Genomic DNA, 12,655 nt, shown 5'->3' with positions numbered 1-12,655 from the left:
TTGGCTGTATAAAATTACCTACAGCACCTGGTATTCCCAGGTGGTCTCCCACCCAAGTAGTAACCAGGCCAAACACCGCATTGCTTCCAAGATCAGACGAGATTGGGCATGTCCAGTGTGGTTTGGCTGTCGGTGCTCAAAAACATTAACTTTAGACCTCTATTACTTATTAACTCAAGTAAATTCATTGATAAGTTAAAAAAATTAAATGTAAAATGTAATAGAAAAGAATGTTATGGTAGTATAAAATTACCTACAGCACCTGGTATTCCCAGGGGGTCTCCCATCCAAGTACTAACCAGGCCCAACACTACATAGCTTCCAAGATCAGATGAGATTGGGCATGTCCAGTGTGGTTTGGCTGTAGATGCTCAAAAGCATTAACTTTAGACCTCTATTACTTCTTAACTCAAGTAAATTCATTGATAAGTTGAAAAAATTAAATGTAAAATGTAATAGAATAGACTGTTATGGCAGTATAAAATTACCTACAGCACCTGGGATTCCTAGGTGGTCTCCCATCCAAGTACTAACCAGGCCCAACACTGCATAGCCTTCCAAAATCAGACTAGATTGGGCATGTCCAGTGTGGTTTGGCTGTAGGTGCTCAAAAACATTAACTTTAGACCTCTTTTACTGCTTAACTCAAGTAAATTCAATGATAAGTTGAAAAATGAAATGTAAAATGTAATAGAAAAGAATGTTTTGGCAGTATAAAATTACCTACAGCTCCTAGTATTCCCAGGTGGTCTCCCGTCCAAGTACTAACCAGGCCCAACACTGCATAACTTCCAAGAACAGATGAGATTGGGCATGTCCTCTGTGGTTTGACTGTAGGTGCTCAAAAACATTAACTTTAGACCTCTTTTACTTCTTAACTCAAGTAAATTCATTGATAAGTTGAAAAAATTAAAAGTAAAATGTAATAGAAAAGAATGTTATGGCTGCATAAAATTACCTACAGCACCTGGCATTCCCAGGTAGTCTCCCATCCAAGTACGAACAAGGCCCAACACTGCATAGCTTCCAAGATCAGACGAGATTGGGCATGTCCAGTATAGTTTGGCTGTAGGTGCTCAAAAACATTAACTTTAGACCTATTTTACTTCTTAACTCAAGCAAATTCAATGATTAGTTGAAAAATGAAATGTAAAATGTAATAGAAAAGAATGTTATGGCAGTATAAAATTACCTATTGCACCTGGTATTCCCATGTGTTCTCCCATCCAAGTACTAACCAGGCCCAACACTGCATAGCTTCCAATATCAGACGAGATTGGGCATGTCCAGTGTGGTTAGACTGTAGGTGCTCAAAAACATTAACTTTAGACCTCTATTACTTCTTAACTCAAGTAAATTCATTGATAAGTTGAAAAAATTAAATGTAAAATGTAATAGAAAATAATGTTATGGCAGTATAAAATTACCTACAGCTCCTGGTATTCCCAGGTGGTCTTCCATCCAAGTACTAACCAGGCCCAACACTGCATAACTTCCAAGATCAGACGAGATTGGGCATGTCCAGTGTGGTTTGGCTGTAGGTGCTCAAAAACATTAACTTTAGACCTCTTTTACTTCTTAACTCAAGTAAATTCATTGATAAGTTGAAAAAATTAAATGTAAAATGTAATAGAAAAGAATGTTTTGGCTGTATAAAAATTCCTACAGCACCTGCAATTCCAAGGTGGTCTCCCATCCAAGTACAAACCAGGCCCAACACTGCATAGCTTATAAGATCAGACGAGATTGGGCATGTCCAGTGTGGTTTGGCTGTAGGTGCTCAAAAGCATTAAATTTAGACCTCTATTACTTCTTAACTCAAGTAAATTCATTGATAAGTTGAAAAAAGTAAATGTAAAATGTAATAGAAAAGAATGTTATGGCAGTATAAAATTACCTACAGCACCTGGCATTCCCAGGGGGTCTCCCATCAAAGTACTAACCAGGCCCAACACTGCATAGCTTTCAAGATCAGACAAGATTGGGCATGTCCAGTGTGGTTTGACAGCAGGTGCTCAAAAACATTAACTTTAGACCTCTTTTACTTTTTAACTCAAGTAAATTCATTGATAAGTTGAAAAAATGTAATGTAAAATTTAATAGAAAAGAATGTTATGGCTATATAAAATTTCCTACAGCACCTGGTATTCCCAAGTGGTCTCCCGTCCAAGTACTAACCAGGCCCAACACTGCATAGCTTCCAAGATCAAACAAGATTGGGCATGTCCAGTGTGGTTTGGCTGTAGGTGCTCAAAAGCATTAACTTTAGACCTCTTTTACTTGTTAACTCAAGTAAATTCATTGATAAGTTGAAAAAATGTAATGTAAAATGTAATAGAAAAGAATGTTATGGCTATATAAAATTACCTACAGCACCTGGTATTCCCAAGTGGTCTCCCATCCAAGTACTAACCAGGCCCAACACTGCATAGCTTCCAAGATCAGACGAGATTGGGCATGTCCAGTGTGCTTTGGCTGTAGGTGCTCAAAAACATTAACTTTAGACCTCTTTTACTTCTTAACTCAAGTAAATTCATTGATAAGTTGAAAAAATTAAATGTAAATTGTAATAGAAAAGAATGTTTTGGCTGTATAAAATTACCTACAGCACCTGGTATTCCCAGGTGGTCTCCCACCCAAGTAGTAACCAGGCCAAACACCGCATTGCTTCCAAGATCAGACGAGATTGGGCATGTCCAGTGTGGTTTGGCTGTCGGTGCTCAAAAACATTAACTTTAGACCTCTATTACTTATTAACTCAAGTAAATTCATTGATAAGTTAAAAAAATTAAATGTAAAATGTAATAGAAAAGAATGTTATGGTAGTATAAAATTACCTACAGCACCTGGTATTCCCAGGGGGTCTCCCATCCAAGTACTAACCAGGCCCAACACTACATAGCTTCCAAGATCAGATGAGATTGGGCATGTCCAGTGTGGTTTGGCTGTAGATGCTCAAAAGCATTAACTTTAGACCTCTATTACTTCTTAACTCAAGTAAATTCATTGATAAGTTGAAAAAATTAAATGTAAAATGTAATAGAATAGACTGTTATGGCAGTATAAAATTACCTACAGCACCTGGGATTCCTAGGTGGTCTCCCATCCAAGTACTAACCAGGCCCAACACTGCATAGCCTTCCAAAATCAGACTAGATTGGGCATGTCCAGTGTGGTTTGGCTGTAGGTGCTCAAAAACATTAACTTTAGACCTCTTTTACTTCTTAACTCAAGTAAATTCAATGATAAGTTGAAAAATGAAATGTAAAATGTAATAGAAAAGAATGTTTTGGCAGTATAAAATTACCTACAGCTCCTGGTATTCCCAGGTGGTCTCCAATCCAAGTACTAACCAGGCCCAACACTGCATAGCTTCCAAGATCAGACGAGATTGGGCATGTCCAGTGTGGTTTGGCTGTAGGTGCCCAAAACCATTAACTTTAGACCTCTATTACTTCTTAACTCAAGTAAATTCATTGATAAGTTGAAAAAATTAAATGTAAAATGTAATAGAAAAGAATGTTATGGCAGTATAAAATTACCTACAGCACCTGGTATTCCCAGGTGGTCTCCCATCCAAACACTAACCACGCACAACACTGCTTAGCTTCCAAGTTCAGACAAGATTGGGCATGTCCAGTGTGGTTTGGCTGTAGGTGCTCAAAAACATTAACTTTAGACCTCTTTTACTTCTTAACCCAAGTAAATTCAATGATTATTTGAAAAATGAAATGTAAAATGTAATAGAAAAGAATGTTATGGCAGTATAAAATTATCTACAGCTCCTGGTATTCCCAGGTGGTCTCCCATCCAAGTACTAACCAGGCCCAACACTGCATAGTTTCCAAGATCAGATGAGATTGGGCAAGTCCAGCGTGGTTTGGCTGTAGGTGCTCAAAAACATTAACTTTAGACCTGTTTTACTTCTTAACTCAAGTAAATTCATTGATAAGTTGAAAAAATTAAATGTAAAATGTAATAGAAAAGAATGTTATGGCAGTATAAAATTACCTACAGCATCTGGGATTCCTAGGTGGTCTCCCATCGAAGTACTAACCAGGCCCAACACTGCATAGCTTCCAAGATCAGATGAGATTGTTATTGTCCAGTGTGCTTTGGCTGTAGGTGCTCAAAAACATTAACTTTAGACCTCTTTTACTTCTTAACTCAAGTAAATTCATTGATAAGTTGAAAAAATGTAATGTAAAATGTAATAGAAAAGAATGTTATGGCTATATAAAATTACCTACAGCACCTGGTATTCCCAGGTGGTCTCCCATCCAAGTACTAACCATGCCCAACACTGCATAGCTTCCAAGACCAAACGAGATTGGGCATGTCCAGTGTGGTTTGGCTGTAGGTGCTCAAAAGCATTAACTTTAGACCTCTATTACTTCTTAACTCAAGTAAATTCATTGATAAGTTGAAAAAATTAAATGTAAAATGTAATAGAATAGACTGTTATGGCAGTATAAAATTACCTACAGCACCTGGGATTCCTAGGTGGTCTCCCATCCAAGTACTAACCAGGCCCAACACTGCATAGCTTCCAAAATCAGACGAGATTGGGCATGTCCAGTGCGGTTTGGCTGTAGGTGCTCAAAAACATTAACTTTAGACCTCTTTTACTGCTTAACTCAAGTAAATTCAATGATAAGTTGAAAAATGAAATGTAAAATGTAATAGAAAAGAATGTTTTGGCAGTATAAAATTACCTACAGCTCCTAGTATTCCCAGGTGGTCTCCCATCCAAGTACTAACCAGGCCCAACACTGCATAACTTCCAAGAACAGATGAGATTGGGCATGTCCTCTGTGGTTTGACTGTAGGTGCTCAAAAACATTAACTTTAGACCTCTTTTACTTCTTAACTCAAGTAAATTCATTGATAAGTTGAAAAAATTAAAAGTAAAATGTAATAGAAAAGAATGTTATGGCTGCATAAAATTACCTACAGCACCTGGCATTCCCAGGGAGTCTCCCATCCAAGTACGAACAAGGCCCAACACTGCATAGCTTCCAAGATCAGATGAGATTGGGCATGTCCAGTATAGTTTGGCTGTAGGTGCTCAAAAACATTAACTTTAGACCTCTTTTACTTCTTAACTCAAGCAAATTCAATGATTAGTTGAAAAATGAAATGTAAAATGTAATAGAAAAGAATGTTATGGCAGTATAAAATTACCTATTGCACCTGGTATTCCCATGTGTTCTCCCATCCAAGTACTAACCAGGCCCAACACTGCATAGCTTCCAATATCAGACGAGATTGGGCATGTCCAGTGTGGTTTGGCTGTAGGTGCTCAAAAACATTAACTTTAGACCTCTATTACTTCTTAACTCAAGTAAATTCATTGATAAGTTGAAAAAATTAAATGTAAAATGTAATAGAAAATAATGTTATGGCAGTATAAAATTACCTACAGCTCCTGGTATTCCCAGGTGGTCTCCCATCCAAGTACTAACCAGGCCCAACACTGCATAACTTCCAAGATCAGACGAGATTGGGCATGTCCAGTGTGGTTTGGCTGTAGGTGCTCAAAAACATTAACTTTAGACCTCTTTTACTTCTTAACTCAAGTAAATTCATTGATAAGTTGAAAAAATTAAATGTAAAATGTAATAGAAAAGAATGTTTTGGCTGTATAAAATTTCCTACAGCAACTGCAATTCCAAGGTGGTCTCCCATCCAAGTACAAACCAGGCCCAACACTGCATAGCTTATAAGATCAGACGAGATTGGGCATGTCCAGTGTGGTTTGGCTGTAGGTGCTCAAAAACATTAACTTTAGACCTCTTTTACTTTTTAACTCAAGTAAATTCATTGATAAGTTGAAAAAATGTAATGTAAAATTTAATAGAAAAGAATGTTATGGCTATATAAAATTTCCTACAGCACCTGGTATTCCCAAGTGGTCTCCCGTCCAAGTACTAACCAGGCCCAACACTGCATAGCTTCCAAGATCAAACAAGATTGGGCATGTCCAGTGTGGTTTGGCTGTAGGTGCTCAATAGCATTAACTTTAGACCTCTATTACTTCTTAACTCAAGTAAATTCATTGATAAGTTGAAAAAATTAAATGTAAAATGTAATAGAATAGACTGTTATGGCAGTATAAAATTACCTACAGCACCTGGGATTCCTAGGTGGTCTCCCATCAAAGTACTAACCAGGCCCAACACTGCATAGCTTCCAAGATCAGACGAGATTGGGCATGTCCAGTGTGGTTTGGCTGTATGTGCTCAAAAACATTAACTTTAGACCTCTTTTACTTCTTAACTCAAGTAAATTCAATGATAAGTTGAAAAATGAAATGTAAAATGTAATAGAAAAGAATGTTTTGGCAGTATAAAATTACCTACAGCTCTTGGTATTCCCAGGTTGTCTCCCATCCAAGTACTAACCAGGCCCAACACTGCATAGCTTTCAAGATCAGATGAGATTGGGCATGTCCAGTGTGGTTTGGCTGTAGGTGCCCAAAACCATTATCTTTAGACCTCTATTACTTCTTAACTCAAGTAAATTCATTGATAAGTTGAAAAAATTAAATGTAAAATGTAATAGAAAAGAATGTCATGGCACTATAAAATTACCTACAGCACCTGGTATTCCCAGGTGGTCTCCCATCCAAGTACTAACCAGGCTTAATACTGCATAGCTTCCAAGATCAAACAAGATTGGGCATGTCCAGTGTGGTTTGGCAGTAGGTGCTCAAAAACATTAACTTTAGACCTCTTTTACTTCTTAACTCAAGTAAATTCATTGATAAGTTGAAAAAATTAAATGTAAAATGTAATGGAAAAGAATGTTATGGCAGTATAAAATTACCTACAGCACCTGGTATTCCCAGGTGGTCTCCCATCCAAGTACTAACCAGGCCCAACACTGCATAGCTTCCAAGATCAGATGAAATTGGGCATGTCCAGTGTGGTTTGACTGTAGGTGCTCAAAAACATTAACTTTAGACCTCTTTTACTTCTTAACTCAAGTAAATTCATTGATAAGTTGAAAAAATGTAATGTAAAATGTAATAGAAAAGAATGTTATGGCAGTATAAAATTACCTACAGCACCTGGGATTACTAGGTGGTCTCCCATCCAAGTACTAACGAGGCCCACCACTGCATAGCTTCCAAGATCAGACGAGATTGGGCATGTCCAGTGTGCTTTGGCTGTAGGTGCTCAAAAACATTAACTTTAGACCTCTTTTACTTCTTAACTCAAGTAAATTCATTGATAAGTTGAAAAAATTAAATGTAAATTGTAATAGAAAAGAATGTTTTGGCTGTATAAAATTACCTACAGCACCTGGTATTCCCAGGTGGTCTCCCACCCAAGTAGTAACCAGGCCAAACACCGCATTGCTTCCAAGATCAGACGAGATTGGGCATGTCCAGTGTGGTTTGGCTGTCGGTGCTCAAAAACATTAACTTTAGACCTCTATTACTTATTAACTCAAGTAAATTCATTGATAAGTTAAAAAAATTAAATGTAAAATGTAATAGAAAAGAATGTTATGGTAGTATAAAATTACCTACAGCACCTGGCATTCCCAGGGGGTCTCCCATCCAAGTACTAACCAGGCCCAACACTACATAGCTTCCAAGATCAGATGAGATTGGGCATGTCCAGTGTGGTTTGGCTGTAGATGCTCAAAAGCATTAACTTTAGACCTCTATTACTTCTTAACTCAAGTAAATTCATTGATAAGTTGAAAAAATTAAATGTAAAATGTAATAGAATAGACTGTTATGGCAGTATAAAATTACCTACAGCACCTGGGATTCCTAGGTGGTCTCCCATCCAAGTACTAACCAGGCCCAACACTGCATAGCCTTCCAAAATCAGACTAGATTGGGCATGTCCAGTGTGGTTTGGCTGTAGGTGCTCAAAAACATTAACTTTAGACCTCTTTTACTTCTTAACTCAAGTAAATTCAATGATAAGTTGAAAAATGAAATGTAAAATGTAATAGAAAAGAATGTTTTGGCAGTATAAAATTACCTACAGCTCCTGGTATTCCCAGGTGGTCTCCAATCCAAGTACTAACCAGGCCCAACACTGCATAGCTTCCAAGATCAGACGAGATTGGGCATGTCCAGTGTGGTTTGGCTGTAGGTGCCCAAAACCATTAACTTTAGACCTCTATTACTTCTTAACTCAAGTAAATTCATTGATAAGTTGAAAAAATTAAATGTAAAATGTAATAGAAAAGAATGTTATGGCAGTATAAAATTACCTACAGCACCTGGTATTCCCAGGTGGTCTCCCATCCAAACACTAACCACGCACAACACTGCTTAGCTTCCAAGTTCAGACAAGATTGGGCATGTCCAGTGTGGTTTGGCTGTAGGTGCTCAAAAACATTAACTTTAGACCTCTTTTACTTCTTAACCCAAGTAAATTCAATGATTATTTGAAAAATGAAATGTAAAATGTAATAGAAAAGAATGTTATGGCAGTATAAAATTATCTACAGCTCCTGGTATTCCCAGGTGGTCTCCCATCCAAGTACTAACCAGGCCCAACACTGCATAGTTTCCAAGATCAGATGAGATTGGGCAAGTCCAGCGTGGTTTGGCTGTAGGTGCTCAAAAACATTAACTTTAGACCTGTTTTACTTCTTAACTCAAGTAAATTCATTGATAAGTTGAAAAAATTAAATGTAAAATGTAATAGAAAAGAATGTTTTGGCTGTCTAAAATTACCTACAGCACCTGGTATTCCCAGGTGGTTTCCCATCCAAGTACAAACCAGGCCCAACACTGCATAGTTTGCAAGATCAGACGAGATTGGGCATGTCCAGTGTGGTTTGGCTGTAGGCGCTCAAAAACATTAATTTTAGACCTCTTTTACTTCTTAACTCAAGTAAATTCATTGATAAGTTGAAAAAATTAAATGTAAAATGTAATAGAAAAGAATGTTATGGCAGTATAAAATTACCTACAGCATCTGGGATTCCTAGGTGGTCTCCCATCGAAGTACTAACCAGGCCCAACACTGCATAGCTTCCAAGATCAGATGAGATTGTTATTGTCCAGTGTGCTTTGGCTGTAGGTGCTCAAAAACATTAACTTTAGACCTCTTTTACTTCTTAACTCAAGTAAATTCATTGATAAGTTGAAAAAATGTAATGTAAAATGTAATAGAAAAGAATGTTATGGCTATATAAAATTACCTACAGCACCTGGTATTCCCAGGTGGTCTCCCATCCAAGTACTAACCATGCCCAACACTGCATAGCTTCCAAGACCAAACGAGATTGGGCATGTCCAGTGTGGTTTGGCTGTAGGTGCTCAAAAGCATTAACTTTAGACCTCTATTACTTCTTAACTCAAGTAAATTCATTGATAAGTTGAAAAAATTAAATGTAAAATGTAATAGAATAGACTGTTATGGCAGTATAAAATTACCTACAGCACCTGGGATTCCTAGGTGGTCTCCCATCCAAGTACTAACCAGGCCCAACACTGCATAGCTTCCAAAATCAGACGAGATTGGGCATGTCCAGTGCGGTTTGGCTGTAGGTGCTCAAAAACATTAACTTTAGACCTCTTTTACTGCTTAACTCAAGTAAATTCAATGATAAGTTGAAAAATGAAATGTAAAATGTAATAGAAAAGAATGTTTTGGCAGTATAAAATTACCTACAGCTCCTAGTATTCCCAGGTGGTCTCCCATCCAAGTACTAACCAGGCCCAACACTGCATAACTTCCAAGAACAGATGAGATTGGGCATGTCCTCTGTGGTTTGACTGTAGGTGCTCAAAAACATTAACTTTAGACCTCTTTTACTTCTTAACTCAAGTAAATTCATTGATAAGTTGAAAAAATTAAAAGTAAAATGTAATAGAAAAGAATGTTATGGCTGCATAAAATTACCTACAGCACCTGGCATTCCCAGGGAGTCTCCCATCCAAGTACGAACAAGGCCCAACACTGCATAGCTTCCAAGATCAGATGAGATTGGGCATGTCCAGTATAGTTTGGCTGTAGGTGCTCAAAAACATTAACTTTAGACCTCTTTTACTTCTTAACTCAAGCAAATTCAATGATTAGTTGAAAAATGAAATGTAAAATGTAATAGAAAAGAATGTTATGGCAGTATAAAATTACCTATTGCACCTGGTATTCCCATGTGTTCTCCCATCCAAGTACTAACCAGGCCCAACACTGCATAGCTTCCAATATCAGACGAGATTGGGCATGTCCAGTGTGGTTTGGCTGTAGGTGCTCAAAAACATTAACTTTAGACCTCTATTACTTCTTAACTCAAGTAAATTCATTGATAAGTTGAAAAAATTAAATGTAAAATGTAATAGAAAATAATGTTATGGCAGTATAAAATTACCTACAGCTCCTGGTATTCCCAGGTGGTCTCCCATCCAAGTACTAACCAGGCCCAACACTGCATAACTTCCAAGATCAGACGAGATTGGGCATGTCCAGTGTGGTTTGGCTGTAGGTGCTCAAAAACATTAACTTTAGACCTCTTTTACTTCTTAACTCAAGTAAATTCATTGATAAGTTGAAAAAATTAAATGTAAAATGTAATAGAAAAGAATGTTTTGGCTGTATAAAATTTCCTACAGCAACTGCAATTCCAAGGTGGTCTCCCATCCAAGTACAAACCAGGCCCAACACTGCATAGCTTATAAGATCAGACGAGATTGGGCATGTCCAGTGTGGTTTGGCTGTAGGTGCTCAAAAACATTAACTTTAGACCTCTTTTACTTTTTAACTCAAGTAAATTCATTGATAAGTTGAAAAAATGTAATGTAAAATTTAATAGAAAAGAATGTTATGGCTATATAAAATTTCCTACAGCACCTGGTATTCCCAAGTGGTCTCCCGTCCAAGTACTAACCAGGCCCAACACTGCATAGCTTCCAAGATCAAACAAGATTGGGCATGTTCAGTGTGGTTTGGCTGTAGGTGCTCAATAGCATTAACTTTAGACCTCTATTACTTCTTAACTCAAGTAAATTCATTGATAAGTTGAAAAAATTAAATGTAAAATGTAATAGAATAGACTGTTATGGCAGTATAAAATTACCTACAGCACCTGGGATTACTAGGTGGTCTCCCATCCAAGTACTAACGAGGCCCACCACTGCATAGCTTCCAAGATCAGATGAGATTGGGCATGTCCAGTGTGGTTTGGCTGTAGGTGCTCAAAACCATTAACTTTAGACCTCTATTACTTCTTAACTCAAGTAAATTCATTGATAAGTTGAAAAAATTAAATGTAAAATGTAATAGAAAAGAATGTTATGGCAGTATAAAATTATCTACAGCACCTGGTATTCCCAGGTGGTCTCCCATCCAAGTACTTACCAGGCCCAACACTGCATAGCTTCCAAGTTCAGACGAGATTGGGCATGTCCAGTGTGGTTTGGCTGTAGGTGCTCAAAAACATTAACTTTAGACCTCTTACTTCTTAACTCAAGTAAATTCAATGATTAGTTGAAAAATGAAATGAAAAATGTAATAGAAAAGAATGTTATGGTAGTATAAAATTACCTACAGCACCTCGCATTCCCAGGTGGTCTCCCATCCAAGTACTAACCAGGCCCAACACTGCATAGCTTTCAAGATCAGACGAGATTGGGCATGTCCAGTGTGGTTTGACTGTAGGTGCTCAAAAACATTAACTTTAGACCTCTTTTACTTCTTAACTCAAGTTAATTCATTGATAAGTTGAAAAAATGGAATGTAAAATGTAATAGAAAAGAATGTTATGACTATATAAAATTACCTACAGCACCTGGTAGTCCCAGGTGGTCTCCCATCCAAGTACTAACCAGGCCCAACACTGCATAGCTTCCAAGATCAGACGAGATTGGGCATGTCCAGTGTGGTTTGGCTGTAGGTGCCCAAAGCCTTAACTTTAGACCTCTATTACTTCTTAACTCAAGTAAATTCATTGATAAGCTGAAAAAATTAAATGTAAAATGTAATAGAAAAGAATGTTATGGCAGTATAAAATTACCTACAGCACCTGGTATTCCCAGGTGGTCTCCCATCCAAGTACTAACCAGGCCCAACACTACATAGTTTCCAAGATCAAACAAGATTGGGAATGTCCAGTGTGGTTTGGCTGTAGGTGCTCAAAAACATTAATTTTAGACCTCTTTTACTTCTTAACTCAAGTAAATTCATTGATAAGTTGAAAATATTAGATGTAAAATGTAATAGAAAAGAATGTTATGGCTGTATAAAATTTCCAACAGGTACTGGTATTCCCAGGTGGTCTCCCATCCAAGTACAAACCAGGCCCAACACAGCAAAGCTTACAAGATCAGATGAGATTGGGCATGTCCAGTGTGGTTTGGCTGTAGTTGCTCAAAAGCATTAAATTTAGACCTCTATTACTTCTTAACTCAAGTAAATTCATTGATATGTTGAAAAAATTTAATGTAAAATGTAATAGAAAAGAATGTTATGGCAGTATAAAATTACCTACAGCACCTGGTATTCCCAGGGGGTCTCCCATCCAAGTACTAACCAGGCCCAACACTGCATAGCTTCCAAGATCAGACGAGATTGTGCATGTCCAGTGTGGTTTGACTGTAGGTGCTCAAAAACATTAACTTTAGACCTCTTTTACTTCTTAACTCAAGTAAATTCATTGATAAGTTGAAAAAATGTAATGT

General features: G+C 37.4%; 2 non-coding genes and 49 pseudogenes across 2 annotated transcripts; all 51 read right to left on the bottom strand.

Moving 5' to 3' along the window:
• Positions 1-15: 15 nt before the first annotated feature.
• LOC148493041 (5S ribosomal RNA) lies at positions 16-134 on the bottom strand (annotated as a pseudogene).
• A 116-nt stretch (positions 135-250) lies between these two features.
• Positions 251-369, bottom strand: LOC148493040 (5S ribosomal RNA; annotated as a pseudogene).
• A 116-nt stretch (positions 370-485) lies between these two features.
• On the bottom strand, positions 486-605 carry LOC148493039 (5S ribosomal RNA; annotated as a pseudogene).
• Positions 606-720: 115 nt separating this feature from the next.
• On the bottom strand, positions 721-839 carry LOC148493038 (5S ribosomal RNA; annotated as a pseudogene).
• Positions 840-955: 116 nt separating this feature from the next.
• Positions 956-1,074, bottom strand: LOC148493037 (5S ribosomal RNA; annotated as a pseudogene).
• A 115-nt stretch (positions 1,075-1,189) lies between these two features.
• LOC148493036 (5S ribosomal RNA) lies at positions 1,190-1,308 on the bottom strand (annotated as a pseudogene).
• A 116-nt stretch (positions 1,309-1,424) lies between these two features.
• On the bottom strand, positions 1,425-1,543 carry LOC148493035 (5S ribosomal RNA; annotated as a pseudogene).
• A 116-nt stretch (positions 1,544-1,659) lies between these two features.
• LOC148493034 (5S ribosomal RNA) lies at positions 1,660-1,778 on the bottom strand (annotated as a pseudogene).
• Positions 1,779-1,894: 116 nt separating this feature from the next.
• Positions 1,895-2,013, bottom strand: LOC148493033 (5S ribosomal RNA; annotated as a pseudogene).
• Positions 2,014-2,129: 116 nt separating this feature from the next.
• On the bottom strand, positions 2,130-2,248 carry LOC148493032 (5S ribosomal RNA; annotated as a pseudogene).
• A 116-nt stretch (positions 2,249-2,364) lies between these two features.
• Positions 2,365-2,483, bottom strand: LOC148493031 (5S ribosomal RNA; annotated as a pseudogene).
• Positions 2,484-2,599: 116 nt separating this feature from the next.
• LOC148493030 (5S ribosomal RNA) lies at positions 2,600-2,718 on the bottom strand (annotated as a pseudogene).
• Positions 2,719-2,834: 116 nt separating this feature from the next.
• Positions 2,835-2,953, bottom strand: LOC148493029 (5S ribosomal RNA; annotated as a pseudogene).
• A 116-nt stretch (positions 2,954-3,069) lies between these two features.
• LOC148493028 (5S ribosomal RNA) lies at positions 3,070-3,189 on the bottom strand (annotated as a pseudogene).
• A 115-nt stretch (positions 3,190-3,304) lies between these two features.
• On the bottom strand, positions 3,305-3,423 carry LOC148493027 (5S ribosomal RNA; annotated as a pseudogene).
• Positions 3,424-3,539: 116 nt separating this feature from the next.
• Positions 3,540-3,658, bottom strand: LOC148493026 (5S ribosomal RNA; annotated as a pseudogene).
• Positions 3,659-3,773: 115 nt separating this feature from the next.
• LOC148493025 (5S ribosomal RNA) lies at positions 3,774-3,892 on the bottom strand (annotated as a pseudogene).
• A 116-nt stretch (positions 3,893-4,008) lies between these two features.
• Positions 4,009-4,127, bottom strand: LOC148493024 (5S ribosomal RNA; annotated as a pseudogene).
• A 116-nt stretch (positions 4,128-4,243) lies between these two features.
• On the bottom strand, positions 4,244-4,362 carry LOC148493023 (5S ribosomal RNA; annotated as a pseudogene).
• A 116-nt stretch (positions 4,363-4,478) lies between these two features.
• LOC148493022 (5S ribosomal RNA) lies at positions 4,479-4,597 on the bottom strand (annotated as a pseudogene).
• Positions 4,598-4,712: 115 nt separating this feature from the next.
• LOC148493021 (5S ribosomal RNA) lies at positions 4,713-4,831 on the bottom strand (annotated as a pseudogene).
• A 116-nt stretch (positions 4,832-4,947) lies between these two features.
• On the bottom strand, positions 4,948-5,066 carry LOC148493020 (5S ribosomal RNA; annotated as a pseudogene).
• Positions 5,067-5,181: 115 nt separating this feature from the next.
• On the bottom strand, positions 5,182-5,300 carry LOC148493019 (5S ribosomal RNA; annotated as a pseudogene).
• A 116-nt stretch (positions 5,301-5,416) lies between these two features.
• Positions 5,417-5,535, bottom strand: LOC148493018 (5S ribosomal RNA). Its single transcript, XR_015870541.1, has one exon. It is a non-coding gene; the product is annotated as a 5S ribosomal RNA (ribosomal RNA).
• Positions 5,536-5,886: 351 nt separating this feature from the next.
• On the bottom strand, positions 5,887-6,005 carry LOC148493017 (5S ribosomal RNA; annotated as a pseudogene).
• Positions 6,006-6,121: 116 nt separating this feature from the next.
• LOC148493016 (5S ribosomal RNA) lies at positions 6,122-6,240 on the bottom strand (annotated as a pseudogene).
• Positions 6,241-6,355: 115 nt separating this feature from the next.
• On the bottom strand, positions 6,356-6,474 carry LOC148493015 (5S ribosomal RNA; annotated as a pseudogene).
• Positions 6,475-6,590: 116 nt separating this feature from the next.
• LOC148493014 (5S ribosomal RNA) lies at positions 6,591-6,709 on the bottom strand (annotated as a pseudogene).
• Positions 6,710-6,825: 116 nt separating this feature from the next.
• LOC148493013 (5S ribosomal RNA) lies at positions 6,826-6,944 on the bottom strand (annotated as a pseudogene).
• Positions 6,945-7,060: 116 nt separating this feature from the next.
• On the bottom strand, positions 7,061-7,179 carry LOC148493012 (5S ribosomal RNA; annotated as a pseudogene).
• A 116-nt stretch (positions 7,180-7,295) lies between these two features.
• Positions 7,296-7,414, bottom strand: LOC148493011 (5S ribosomal RNA; annotated as a pseudogene).
• A 116-nt stretch (positions 7,415-7,530) lies between these two features.
• LOC148493010 (5S ribosomal RNA) lies at positions 7,531-7,649 on the bottom strand (annotated as a pseudogene).
• A 116-nt stretch (positions 7,650-7,765) lies between these two features.
• On the bottom strand, positions 7,766-7,885 carry LOC148493009 (5S ribosomal RNA; annotated as a pseudogene).
• Positions 7,886-8,000: 115 nt separating this feature from the next.
• LOC148493008 (5S ribosomal RNA) lies at positions 8,001-8,119 on the bottom strand (annotated as a pseudogene).
• Positions 8,120-8,235: 116 nt separating this feature from the next.
• LOC148493007 (5S ribosomal RNA) lies at positions 8,236-8,354 on the bottom strand (annotated as a pseudogene).
• A 115-nt stretch (positions 8,355-8,469) lies between these two features.
• On the bottom strand, positions 8,470-8,588 carry LOC148493006 (5S ribosomal RNA; annotated as a pseudogene).
• A 116-nt stretch (positions 8,589-8,704) lies between these two features.
• LOC148493005 (5S ribosomal RNA) lies at positions 8,705-8,823 on the bottom strand (annotated as a pseudogene).
• Positions 8,824-8,939: 116 nt separating this feature from the next.
• On the bottom strand, positions 8,940-9,058 carry LOC148493004 (5S ribosomal RNA; annotated as a pseudogene).
• Positions 9,059-9,174: 116 nt separating this feature from the next.
• On the bottom strand, positions 9,175-9,293 carry LOC148493003 (5S ribosomal RNA; annotated as a pseudogene).
• A 116-nt stretch (positions 9,294-9,409) lies between these two features.
• Positions 9,410-9,528, bottom strand: LOC148493002 (5S ribosomal RNA; annotated as a pseudogene).
• Positions 9,529-9,643: 115 nt separating this feature from the next.
• LOC148493001 (5S ribosomal RNA) lies at positions 9,644-9,762 on the bottom strand (annotated as a pseudogene).
• Positions 9,763-9,878: 116 nt separating this feature from the next.
• LOC148493000 (5S ribosomal RNA) lies at positions 9,879-9,997 on the bottom strand (annotated as a pseudogene).
• Positions 9,998-10,112: 115 nt separating this feature from the next.
• LOC148492999 (5S ribosomal RNA) lies at positions 10,113-10,231 on the bottom strand (annotated as a pseudogene).
• A 116-nt stretch (positions 10,232-10,347) lies between these two features.
• Positions 10,348-10,466, bottom strand: LOC148492998 (5S ribosomal RNA). Its single transcript, XR_015870540.1, has one exon. It is a non-coding gene; the product is annotated as a 5S ribosomal RNA (ribosomal RNA).
• A 351-nt stretch (positions 10,467-10,817) lies between these two features.
• LOC148492997 (5S ribosomal RNA) lies at positions 10,818-10,936 on the bottom strand (annotated as a pseudogene).
• A 116-nt stretch (positions 10,937-11,052) lies between these two features.
• On the bottom strand, positions 11,053-11,171 carry LOC148492996 (5S ribosomal RNA; annotated as a pseudogene).
• A 116-nt stretch (positions 11,172-11,287) lies between these two features.
• On the bottom strand, positions 11,288-11,406 carry LOC148492995 (5S ribosomal RNA; annotated as a pseudogene).
• Positions 11,407-11,519: 113 nt separating this feature from the next.
• LOC148492994 (5S ribosomal RNA) lies at positions 11,520-11,638 on the bottom strand (annotated as a pseudogene).
• A 116-nt stretch (positions 11,639-11,754) lies between these two features.
• Positions 11,755-11,873, bottom strand: LOC148492993 (5S ribosomal RNA; annotated as a pseudogene).
• A 115-nt stretch (positions 11,874-11,988) lies between these two features.
• LOC148492992 (5S ribosomal RNA) lies at positions 11,989-12,107 on the bottom strand (annotated as a pseudogene).
• A 351-nt stretch (positions 12,108-12,458) lies between these two features.
• On the bottom strand, positions 12,459-12,577 carry LOC148492991 (5S ribosomal RNA; annotated as a pseudogene).
• Between the last annotated feature and the right edge of the window lie 78 nt (positions 12,578-12,655).

This window comes from Taudactylus pleione, unplaced genomic scaffold (assembly GCF_031769625.1).
Source record: "Taudactylus pleione unplaced genomic scaffold, aTauple2 ptg000550l, whole genome shotgun sequence".
Taxonomy (NCBI): Eukaryota; Metazoa; Chordata; class Amphibia; order Anura; family Myobatrachidae; genus Taudactylus; species Taudactylus pleione.
Note: the sequence above shows the minus strand (reverse complement) of the source record. Positions and strands in the feature narration are given on the sequence as shown.